Raw genomic sequence first — 13219 nt, forward strand, 5'->3', positions numbered from 1 at the left:
AGTAACTTCCCTGTTGCTCTAGTTACCCTTCACAATTTCCTTTGCAAACAGCAGCAGGACTGCTCGGGCAGGGGGTTGGACTAGATGACCTGCAAGGTCCCTTTTCCAACTCTGTTCATCTCGGCGTGGGCGATGCTGCCGGCCCAAGCTGTGCGATGATCTCTAATACGACTTTGGGCAATTTGGGCAATTTTGAAGATCTGTGGATTTTTAACTCCCAAGAAATCCCCAGCCAGCCAGCTAAAGTCTGCAAATCTGAAAGTTACCAGGGTTGGATACCTACCTATCCCGACTAATCCGCTCCATCTGCCCGGCTCCGCTCCGCCCCAGCGTAAAAACAAAACTAGGCTGCTTTTGTATCCTTTTTCTTGGAGATATAGTTTTTTTTCCCCTCCAGCAATAGGAGCGCAGGGGGGTAGTTTTGTTGCAGCTCACTGGCAGGATACAGGAGGTTTGATTTTTTTTAAAATCGTTTACAATTTATTTACTTTTTTTTAAAAGGACGGGACTAGTTCGACTCATTAATAATATTGTCACTTCTTATTTTGGAATCTTATCCTATTCCTATTCCACTCCACCCCACCTCACCCCATCCCATCCTCCCCATTCCCCATTTTCTACTCTACTCTACTTATGTGTCAGTTTTCCATTAGTATATTTTTACAAGCAACAATCAGTTTTGCCTCCTGAAAATTTTTCCACAAAAATAAACTGGGCAGTTTCTTCTTCTGTCAGGAAGTGGGTTAATCCAGGATCTTCCTTACTTGGTTAAAAATAAATAAATAAAAATACTTGAACGGTGTAGTTGGGCAAAAATGAACAGGCAGTTCGTCAGCTCCATTGCAGAACAAATCAAGATATCAATTCCCCAGAGAAGCTAAAACTATTTTTTTCAACAATTGTCCAGAACTGTAATAATTTAATAACTCAAGTTTTATTAATATTCAAGAAAACTAATACAGAAACCTAATATAAAAATTGAAAATTAAAAAGAATAAAACATGTTTTAAACAGAAAAGTTCCCTCCCACCCAAAGAATAAAGAAACTTTTCCAATCCCAACAAGTATAGGTGAAACTCAAAAAAAATAGAATATCGTGCAAACGTTCATTTATTTCAGTAATGCAACTTAAAAGGTGAAACTAATATATGAGATAAGACTCATTACATGCAAAGCAAGATAGTTCAAGCCGTGATTTGTCATAATTGTAATGATTATAGCGTACAGCTCATGAAAACCCCAAATCCACCATCTCAGAAAATTAGAATATTACATGCAATCAATAAAACAAGGATTGTACATAGAACAATATCGGACCTCTGAAAAGTATAAGCTTGCATATGTACTCAGTACTTGGTTTGGGCCCCTTTTGCAACAATTACTGCCTCAATGCGGCGTGGCATGGAAGCTATCAGCCTGTGGCACTGCTGAGGTGTTATAGAAGACCAGGATGCTTCAATGGCAGCCTTCAGCTCTTCTGCATTATTCAGTCTCATGTCTCTCATCTTTCTCTTTCTCTTTCGCAATGCCCCATAGATTCTCTATGGGGTTCAAGTCAGGCGAGTTTGCTGGCCAATCTAGCACAGTAATCCCACAGTCATTGAACCAGGTTTTGGTGCTTTTGGCAGTGTGGGCAGCTAGAAAATGAAGTCAGCATCCCCATAAATCTCATCTACAGAAGGAAGCATGAAGTGCTCCAAAATCTCCTGATAGACGGCTACATTGACCCTGGTCTTAATGAAGCACAGTGGTCCAAAGTCCTGTTACTCAGTGGTCCAACGTCCTCTTTTCTGATGAGATCAACTTTTGCATCTCCTTTGGAAACCAAGGACCCAGAGTATGGAGGAAGAATGGAGAGGCCAATCAAGCACAGTAATCCCACGGTCATTGAACCAGTTTTTGGTGCTTTTGGCAAAAGTTGCTCTCACCAGAAAAGAGGACTTTGGACCAAGGAGCAACAGGACTTTGGACCACTCTACTTCATTAAGACCAGGGTCAACGCAGCCATCTACCAGATTTTGGAGCATTTCACGCTTCCTTCCGCAGACGAGCTTTTTCAAGTTTCACCTGTATATTCAACATTAATAATTCATCATTGCCTCTTAAAATACAATCAAATCTCTATTCCATAGCTCATCCCATTTTCTACAGATACATCTCTAAATCCTCAGCTGTCCTTTTTGTACTAGCAAAAGTCCAGTAAAAGTTAAGCGACTCAATTAGCAACATAAATATTTAGTCTCCCTTTCCATTAAAAAAAATCCCCTTAATTCCTGTTTTAATAATCAAAATCTAATCTCAATTAACAATTAAACATTATTAAAAAATAAAAAACTGTTATACATTACCATAAGTAATACCTCTTGTTTATAAATCAAAAGTCCTAACATAGATATTAAAAACTAATCCGTTATATCCAATGAAATTAAACATTTCCCCAAAAAATTAAGCAATCACAACAACCAATAAACCTCAACAGAGATAACAATCTATTATTTAACCATAATGAAATAAATCAATTTTACATTTTTAAATTTTCTAACATCTACTTTCTTCCATTATCTGTCAGACCTGGAAGCCATATTTTACATTAGGCCTTCAATTTCTACTGTGGGAAAATTGGAGGGGGGATTATATAGAGTGTGGGTGATATATAGTCAAAATAACATTCCTTTCTCAGAAAGTCAAGGACACCTTGCCCTGCAGCTGCCATGAGGTGACTGGGAGGAATCTAATAAAATGGAACGTTGAGGGAACCCTGACATCATCCTCATCTCTTCTTCCAAAATTCTTGTCATTTTTATCAAAGCCTAATTGTTATTACAATCCAGTAACTCCAGAAGAACTCTTATACAGACAGTCCTGATCTTACACCAGTTCATTTAATGGCATTGAAGATACAACGGCATTGAAAAAAATTGACTTATGACCGATTTTCACTCTTACAACCGTTGCAGCATCCCCATGGTCATGTGATCAAAATTCAAACGCTTGGCAACTGGCTCATATTAATGTTGGTTGGAATGTCCCAGTGTTATATTGTCACCTTTTGTGACCTTCTGACAAGTAAAGCCCATGGGGAAGCAAGACTCACTTAACAACTGTGTTACTATGTTAACAACTGCAATAATTAACAAAGTGGCAAGAAAGATCACCAAATGGGCAAAACTCACTTAATCAAAGTCTCGCTTAGCAACAGAAACATTGGGCTTGGTTGAAGTCATGTCGAGAACTATCTGTATTCCAAATAAAACAAGTAATCCACATCACCTCTTTCGACAGCTGTCTAACAAATTTGACATCAACACACTGTGGAAAGCCAAATGGGCTGCTGAACGCCCAGATACAGGCAGTTACATAGACGGCCCTTCACAAAAGGTGGCAGGTTTTGACCTTCCTCCCCAACATTGGTCAACTCTGAACAGGATCCGTACCCAACATGGTGTCTACCAGGACTCATTGTTTAAGTGGGGTCTTGTCTCTACCCCTCAGTGTGACTGTTGTGCTCCTTGACAAAATATCCACCATATTGTGTCCAAATATCCATCAAGAGCTCACACCAGTCCAATCTCTGATTTTTTTCAACATAGACCATCCAGTCCTTGAATGGCTGGGTAGACTGGACATTAACATTTGAACCACTATAAGTCCCTGGATTTGCCATACACTAAATAAATAAGTAAATAAACAAATAAAACCTCTTTCGACACATTCTTTGCATACCTTTTTTATTTTTAAATAATCGTCCAATTCAATTTGTAAATCCAGTGTTTCCATCTCTCCCTTGTGGGTTATCATTTTTTTATTCTATTTTATTCTATAATATTCTATATTCTTTTTTATTTATGTTTTATTCAAAGAGACTTGTTCCTCTTTTGGATTCCAATCAGTGGTGGGATTCAATTTTTTTTACTACCGGTTCTGTGGGCGTCGCTTGGTGGGAGTGGCTTGGTGGGCGTGGCAGGCAAAGGATACTGTAAAATCTCCATTCCCTCCCACTCCAGGGAAAGGTTACTGTAAAATCACCATTTCCTCCTGATCAGCTGGGACTCAGGAGGGAAAGAATAGATGGGGTGGGGCTAGTCAGAGGTGGCATTTACCGATTCTCCGAACTACTCAAAATTTTGACTACCAGTTCTCCAGAACTGGTCAGAACCTGCTGAATACCACCTCTGGTTCCAATAGCTAAAACTATTTTTATTGGCTGGGAATAATAACAATGTGAGGACCAAAAAGGGGAGTTAATCTAGAGAGTTATTTATTATCTTTTAAAAAAAAGATATTGTCATATTTAGTTGTGATCCGGAGACTGATTGATATAACTGAAAACAGAATATCCATGAGCAACAAGAGAATTCTTGTATTTGTTCTCCAGACAGGGTAGACTTTTAATAATGTTGACTAATAATTATGGATGTTAAGATCCAATCCTTCCGAAGGGTGCAATATTGGAGAAGACAGAAATACCCTATTAGAAGAGATTGATGAACAATAAATTAAAAAGTTACACAGATGACTTGTGGGTGGCATTACTCATACCATATGACCCAATATATGGCGTGCTTGTCATCTGTGTCGATCTGTGTCAGGTGAGTAAAGCACTGAGAAGCTGGTGACTGGATCCAGTGAAGTATTTTTAGTTTATGCATCTTTGAATCAAGCTTCAGAATCACGCAGAACGTTTCTCATGCATTGATTGCTCATAGAGTCAATGAATAGAAGCCAAGCAGGGTTGGGTACAGAAATTCCATGTGATGACTTCATTATCTATATATACCTTTTATACAAGACAAGCCTTTGACCTTTAAAAAGCAAGATCCCAAACCTTATATAAAGCCCTCAATGTACAAACTTATTTATTTGTATCCAACCTTAATTATTTTTACAAATAACTCAAAGCAGCGAACAGAAGTCCATAAAGAGGGCGTGTATAAGCACATCAGAGTGCCCTTTGTCCCTGTTCTACTTTCCCCATTTATTTGTACTCATTTCCCTTGTTCATGTTCTCTTGTACACATTTGACAAACTAAATAAAATAAAATAAATTTAAATGAATACCTAATACATCTTCTTTCTGTTTCCCCCTTTCTGTTTCCCTGTGAGGTGAGTTGGGGAGGTCACCCAGAAACAATTCTCATCGCTAAAATGGGACTAGAACTTACAGTCTCCAGTTTTCTAGCCTGGTACCTTAACCACTAGATCAAACTGACACAGAATGGATATACACAAACAGCATATGTAAGTTTTGCAACTGTAGTAACATTCTGATGAAAGGACCTAAGCATATCCCTGTGGTTTCTACTGGCAATCTGTTGGCAATCATTCCAAGCTGTGAAAAAGCCATTAGAATTGTGAATGGCCAATCTGTGACACCCATGCCAGAGATGGCACACAGAGCCTCTCTGTGGGCACACACATCATTGTCCCAGCTCAGCCAGCTGGTCTTCGGGTTTCCGTTGCTTTGCTGCAGAAGCATGCACGACTTCCAGTTTGAGCACTCTGTGCCTTAAAGGTTTGCCATCACTGCACTACAGGGGTGGGTTTCAACCGGTTCGCAGCGGTCCCCGTGGACTGGTTGGTCAGTGAACCCGGAAGTAAGTAACTTCCGGGAACGCCGAAGGGCCCACCTACCCGCCCGCGCTCCTTACCGGTCTTTGAAGTCTTCTGCGCTTCCACGCAGGTGCATGGCACATACAGCGCCTGCACAATTCTCCGCGAGCAGCTGGAGCATCACGCAGGTGCTAAGACACAAGCGTGAACTGCGCGTGTGCACGAGGACGCTGCCGGCCCCATTCAAACCGAACCTGTTGGAACGGGATAAGCAACCCACCACTGCTGCACTAGTACATTGGCTATGTGGGATCCCACTACACTGTTCCTGTGTGCATATAATACATACACAAGTTCCCTACACATTGCAACATAGGAATGAGGCTACATAGGTAGTCAAAGGCACATAGATCAATGGGTAGTCTTAGAAAGAAGGAACAACAGCATCTACTCAAAAAGCTAGAAAACCAAACTCAAAAGGCGAGGGCAGGACCTTCAAAGGCTTAGTAGAAACAGACAATTTATCAATGGTTGGATAACTCACTTCTGTTTTCAGAACACAACATTTTAAATGGTTACTATTATTACTTTTTTTTTTTTTTTGCCAATTAGAGCTAAATGTATGATTGTGGAGGGGGACCAGGTGATGTAGCAGTGGATGTTGGTGATCTAACCATTGTACTTTGGGACTGTGTTTTGTAAACCTACCTGAGATGGCCCGTCACTGCAGGATGCATTGGAAGGAGCAACTCTAAAGAGGATTTGCTCATTTGGAGGTGGTGATTTAAAGGGTTAGGTTTGCCCCAGCCTAGGGTTCTTCCCTTCCCCTTCCCCCCTCCTCCTCCGAGGAATTGTTTTCAGCTCCATCAGATGGGTATTGGCACAAGTCATCTCAGAATTTGAAAAAGAGTCAGAGAAAGCGAGCCCAAAATTTCACTTCTTTCAGGATATAATAGGGTGTGGGCTACTTGGAACCAATTGCAACTCAGCACAATGGAATTGCAACTCAGCATAATGGAATTAAGCCATGAGCTATGATCTATGGGTCAGTCTCCAGTTTTCTAGCCTGGTACCTTAACCACTAGATCAAACTGACACAGAATGGATATACACAAACAGCATATGTAAGTTTTGCAACTGTAGTAACATTCTGATGAAAGGACCTAAGCATATCCCTGTGGTTTCTACTGGCAATCTGTTGGCAATCATTCCAAGCTGTGAAAAAGCCATTAGAATTGTGAATGGCCAATCTATGACACCCATGCCAGAGATGGCACACAGAGCCTCTCTGTGGGCACACACATCATTGTCCCAGCTAGAGCCAGCTGGTCTTCGGGTTTCCGTTGCTTTGCTGTGGTTTCTTCTTCTTTCAGGATATAATAGGGTGTGGGCTACTTGGAACCAATTGCAACTCAGCACAATGGAATTGCAACTCAGCATAATGGAATTAAGCCATGAGCTATGATCTATGGGTCAGATGTATACACAGCCAGATGATAAACATTTTTTGCCCCTGTCTAAATAAATTGTAAGAAATCCCAATTTAATCTATAGTGGCATGTGTCATTTCTGCCCACTTCAAAAGATACTAGCATGACCAAATCCAGGTGGTCATAAGATGGCGCCAAAATAATCCAGCAATCCAGGTGGTCATAAGATGGCGCCAAAAAGTTAGTGCTTTTTAGATTTCTGTGCTGTCATCTAGGGGTTGTTCTAATTGTTGCACCTCGGATCTGGTAGCTCTGAATAAGCATTCATTGCCCATTGTTTTCTCAGCACAATTAAGATGTTGTTTTGAATCCTACAGGGCAGTGATGGTGAACCTTTTAGGCACAGAGTGCCCAAACTGCATGGGCACACACATGAATGTGCACATCCTCCGGCATGCACACATGCACAGCAGAGACCCGAAGACCAGCTGGCCAGTGGGAAACAGGGCATTCCAACACCAGCAGTGCAGCAACAGATAAGATCTTTTTCTTTCGTGAGCTTCTGTTTCGTCATTTGCAGGGAAACAAGCTCACGAAAGATACGCCACGGAGATCTCACCTGGGAGACTGTGCATGTGCCAGCAGAGAGGGCTCTGTGTGCCACCTCTGGCACGCGTGCCACAGGTTCGCCATCATGGCTATATGGCTTTGATCCTAACTAGACATGCTCTTTCAGAGATGCTCTTGCTTGTGGAGAACTGTTTATCAATATATAGGAAAAGGTGACTTGCCCATGTATTTGTTTGATTCCGTCTGGTTAAAAAAAATCCGAATCCACCCATCTTCAGTGAGGTACTGTATTTTGAATTGCTTTAAAAAGATCCTTGTAACAGTACTGCATGTGTTACCTTTTAAATTATGATTGTTATGTTCATGTTTTGCTTTCATCCAATTTTCCTGGATTGCTGGCTATTTTCATTGTGCAACTTGGAGCAAACAGTGGGCTTTAAGTCAAATGTAACCAAATCAATAACATTAGGAAATCACAGTGGCACAATGGTTAGAATGCAGTGTTACAGGCTGACTCTGCCAACTGCCAAGAGTTCGATCCTGACCGGCGTATGGATGATTCAGCCTTCCATCCTTCCGAGGTCGGTAAAAGGAGAACCCAGACTCTTGGGGACAATATGCAGACTCTGTAAACCACTTAGAGAGTGCTGTAAAGCACTGTGAAGCAGTATATGTCTAAGTGTTATTGCTGTTGTATGTTTTTAAACGTGGATCATTCTTGATACTCTATTTTAATACAATTCGATAAATATACCTTCAGGTTTATGAAGGAATTGATTGGGGGAGGAGGGAGGAATTTAAAGAGAGACACAAGTAGCTGATTTAAGAACAGAACAAAACAGAATAGAATTCTTTATTGGCCAAGTGTGATTGGACACACAAGGAATTTGTCTTCAGTGCATAAGCTCTCAGTGTACATGAAAGATATAAGTGATAAATCATGATCATAGTCATCATAAATACAGTCATCATGAATCATAAGATAAGACAACATTTAGTGATAGTCATAGGATACTAAATAAGCAATCAAAATCATACTAGGAAACTAAATAAAACAATGTAAATCGTAAAGATACAAGCAACAAGTTTATATTCCTAAGTAGGTACTAGGAAGGATAAGGAGAATAATAGTAATACAGTCTTAGTAAATAGTTTGACAGTGCTGTTGGAATTAGTTGTTTAGCAGAGTGATGGCATGCAGGAAAAAACTGTCCTTGTGTCCAGTTGTTCTTATTTCTTGTGTTTTATATAAAATGCAGCCATAATCATTCATAACATAAAATGGCACTATAATCTCACTGTTGCCCCCATGGTATTGGCTTTGCTTTGTTGCCAGGGCATGATTTAAAGGAGAAAGTTTCATCCCTCCATTTGGTCATTCCTGCCTTCTGAAAGTCGATGGTGACTTTATAGAACAGCTGAAAGATCTGAAAGAGTATAAAAATAACAGAAGACATCAAGGGACCTGACTGAATTCTTTCTGCGTTTGCTGTCATGAAGCGTTTGGATGAATGGCACAGTAAAATAAGCCTAGTCTCTGAAATATTGAATTCCAAAGGGAGTAAATTCCCCCCTAGGGGAGAATCTTACTTCTGGATCTCTTTTTGTGAGGGGATAAGGGAGTTTAGATTTTAAAAGAAGATGGAGCTCTGCAGTAAAAATGTTAATTGTTCCAACACCAAATGGAAAACAAGAGCATGGATATGCTAATTTCCTCAAAGAAATGGTGTTTTGTAACCTTAGTTTTCAATATGACCTAGTGCAGAGGTCTCTAACCTTGGCAACTTTAAAACCTGTGAACTTCAACTCCCAGAATTCTTCAGCCAGCTGGCTGAGGAATTCTGGGAGTTGAAGTCCACATGTCTTAAAGATTGGAGAGCCCTGACCTAGTGCCGGTGGTGGGATTCAAAAATTTTTTACTACTGGTTCTGTGTGCTTGTCTTGGCGGGTGTGGCTTAGTGGACATGGCAGGAGAAGGACACTGCAAAATCCCCATTTCCTCCCGATCAGCTGGGGCTTGGAAGGCAGAGAATAGATGGGGGCGTGGCCAGTCAGAGGTGGTATTTACCGGTTATCCGAACTACTCAAAATTTCTGCTTCCGGTTCTCTAGAACTGGTCAGAACCTGATGAATACCACCTCTGCCAAGTGCAATCCAGGGAGTCCTCAGCTTACAACTGCAATTGAGTCTAAACTTTATGATGTTAAGCAAGACATTTGTTAAGTGAGTTTTGTCTCAACTGTATGACCTTTTTTGCTACAATTGTTAAGTGAATCACTGCAGTTCTTAAGTTAGTAACACTTAAGTGGTACGGAAAGCGAATCTGGCTTCCCCATTGACTTTGCTTGTCAGAAGGTCACCAAAGTTGATCACATGACCTGGGGACACTGCCACCGTCATAAATATGAGTCAGTGGCGAAGCATTTTAGTTTTGATCAAGGGACCACGTGCTACTGCAACATTCCCAAGTGTGAAAAACAGTCACAAATCACTTTTTGCAGTGCTGTCGTAAGTTTGAACTATCACTAAATGAACTGTTGTAAGTCGAGGACTACCTGTCATTTTCAAAAGGCAAGAGGACACTGAGAAAAATGTCAACCTTCTAACTTCATTTTTATTTTTCTTACAGAATTGAGTGGCAGTAGCCTGGTACGCAATGTAATGTAATAATTGAGTGAATTGACGTTAGAAAATTCATCGTTTTGTCTTCCCTGGCTTGAGAATAAACATTTCAATGCATTTCCTTATCTACCCCTTCCCACCTCCATCCCAAATTGGCTATTCAGCTGTATGATGCAGCGGTCAAGTTAAAATTCTACATGGGACGTCAATGAACTTGGGTGACTGTGCGGCTACTGACCTATAGGTAAATAATCGTGGACAACATTGGAAGCTTAATTCCTGACCACTAAGTTACTATGCAAAAGTTGGTGGACATTGAAAATGAACAGACGCGTTATTGGTTAATGCGACAGCATTGGAATATTTGATACTTATTTCTTTTTGTTTCTCAAAACCTCATTGGGTGAGTATTTTTTTTTATTATTATTTTAGATTTAGGGAAAAAAATAATGTTAAAAATAGCACATCTTGAACAAGCTAAAGGAAATCATTTTAAAGTTATTGTGACCGGATTCTCACAGTCTTACTATAATTTGACGGAATAAAGGTGCTTGCTCCATTAATAGTGTAAAGTCCATATTTTTAAAAATAAAATCTATGAAATTCTGTTTCGTATGGATGAATGATATTAGGTAAGAAATATATGTGTGGATAGAATGGATGGGTTTTCTAAACTGTTCCTTTAATGACAGGCAGTAGAAATATGAATGAAAACATATTCTAAAATATATTATACAGTAAGACCACGTAACAATCATTCAGTAAGATGTAAGAATGGAATTCACAATATTTATTTTTGTATTGAAAAGCCACTGGCCTCTCATTTTGAACCTACATTAAAACAGAATTATATATGATGTGGGAAATCGAGGATCTGATGTTTTAATATTTTAAATATCTGTATATGCTTCGGGGTGGTGGGGTCTAAATTAAATGGAGAGGTTGAGAGATTAATTAAACTTCTAATGTGCTACTATTGGTTGCTGTTGATTGGTTCTTATCCTGAATTACCATTATATGTTTTTATATTATTGTTTGTTCTTTATTTGGAATGGCTATGTTGTATTAGCTGCTCAGAGCTGCTTTTGTGAGATGGGCAGCCGTATAAACTGAATAAACACATAAATAAATAAGACAGCCTGGGTGGTGGAGATCCCCTTGCATTATTTCCCACATCTAACCCATGAGCATGTTCATTTCTGCAATGAAAAATAACTCATAATCTACACAGTGGCGTATTTTAAAGAAAGCAATGTAGCATCTTGGATACTGCATTTCTATTATTATGTTATACATTTCAAGAGCTCAAGAACTAACAATTCAGACCAGAGTATGTGTGTGTGTGTACATGTGTGTACAATAATGTACTCACACCTATGCAGTGCATTTCCTATACATTTCCACTGCATATCTTTTTCTGGGTTCGTACCAGGGGTGGATTCCTGCCAGTTCTAACCTCTTCTATAGAAGAGGTTCCACAAATCTACCGTGCTGTTTAGAACCGGTTCCAGCTCCCTCCCCCCGCCCATCCGCACCATGCTTGCCCCACCCACTGCTCACTGATTGGCTGGCTCACCAATCGCCCCGCCCGCCTCTAAGAGTCCCATCTAAACCTTAAAGTCTTAAAGCTGTCAAGTTTGAACACACCTGGGGTTTTCTCCATAAAGGGTTAGGGGTGCAAGGGTCTTGTAACTTGACAGCTTTAAGACTTGCACACTTCAATGCCAGAGTTCCTAAGCCAACATGACTGGAGGAGGAATTCTGGGAGTTGAAGTCCACAAGTCTTAAAGCTGTCAAGTTTGAACACACCTGGGTTTTTTTTCTAAAGGGTTAGGGGTTCAAGGGTCTTGTAACTTGACAGCTTTAAGACTTGCGTGCTTCCAATGCCAGAGTTTCTGAGCCAACATTTTGGTTGCTAAGCAAGAGCATTGTTAAATGAGTTTCACCACATTTTACAAGTTGGCTACGCCCACCCAGTCACATGACTGCCAAGCCACTCCGATTCAGTCACATGGCTGGCAGGCCATTCCCACCCAGTCACATGTCTGGCAAGCCACTCCCACAAAGCAGGCCACACTTACAGAAGAGGTTCTAAAAAAAATTGAAACCCATCACTGGTTCATACATACTGAGCTTTATATCTCTGTTGGGTTTATTACATGCTACAAGTTGGTGTCAATTTTTAGAGATTACATGAACAGAACTTGTCCAGGACAATCACTTCCCAACCTGGCCCCTCAGGCCCTCCAACATTACACCCATTGTTGCTGGAATCAAGTCCATCCACCTTGTTGCTGGTCAACATTTTCTTTCTGTCTTTCTTTTGCAACATTATGGATTGGCAAAGAGAGCCAGGTCTTTGCATAATGTGTCCAAAATACGATGATGAAAAGAAGACCGCTTGCTTGCATTAAATGCCATGATGGTGAGAGAGAATAAGACAATTGGCTTTAGGGCCTGGCAGATCAGAAGATCATCTGTTGCCCTAATCACAGTGTCTTAGATAAGACATGAGATTGTATAAGGCATAGATAGAAGTACACACATTCATATCAGTCAACCTATTGCTTCAGTGTTACTACTCCCATGTCCTCACTGGCTGTGCCACTCAGTCACGCTATGTTGACTCAATTAACTTTGATTGATCTATTATTTTTTAATGTGTCAACAGTTTTGATGGACTGGCTTTCTTGTTTTGGCTCCCATCCACAGCCTTCCCTTCCCAACGTATTTCTCCATTCGTGTATTTTGCTTTAAACACAGGGTTTTTCCCCAACTGTAGTATTTAGTCTTCTCTCATTCATGCACTAAATCCCTTCACCAGGGTCCATAAACAAACCTGCTATTTCTGACAGAGTGACTCAAACAGTGCTGTCCCTTTCTGTTGCAAACTCCACCACTTCTGGGTGTGCGTGAAACTTCATGATGCATCTAGAAAGCAGGCAGGGCTTGTATCAACAAATTATAATGTCATTTTCGTCAATCTGACTTCCTCGTCTCTCCTGGGGACATCCTTGTGTTTTTTTTTTAAAAAAGCTGCTTCTGGT

Source organism: Thamnophis sirtalis, unplaced genomic scaffold, assembly GCF_051295495.1.
Source record: "Thamnophis sirtalis isolate CommonGarterSnake01/CBP01778 unplaced genomic scaffold, rThaSir2_p1.2 scaffold_1, whole genome shotgun sequence".
Classification (NCBI taxonomy): Eukaryota; Metazoa; Chordata; class Lepidosauria; order Squamata; family Natricidae; genus Thamnophis; species Thamnophis sirtalis.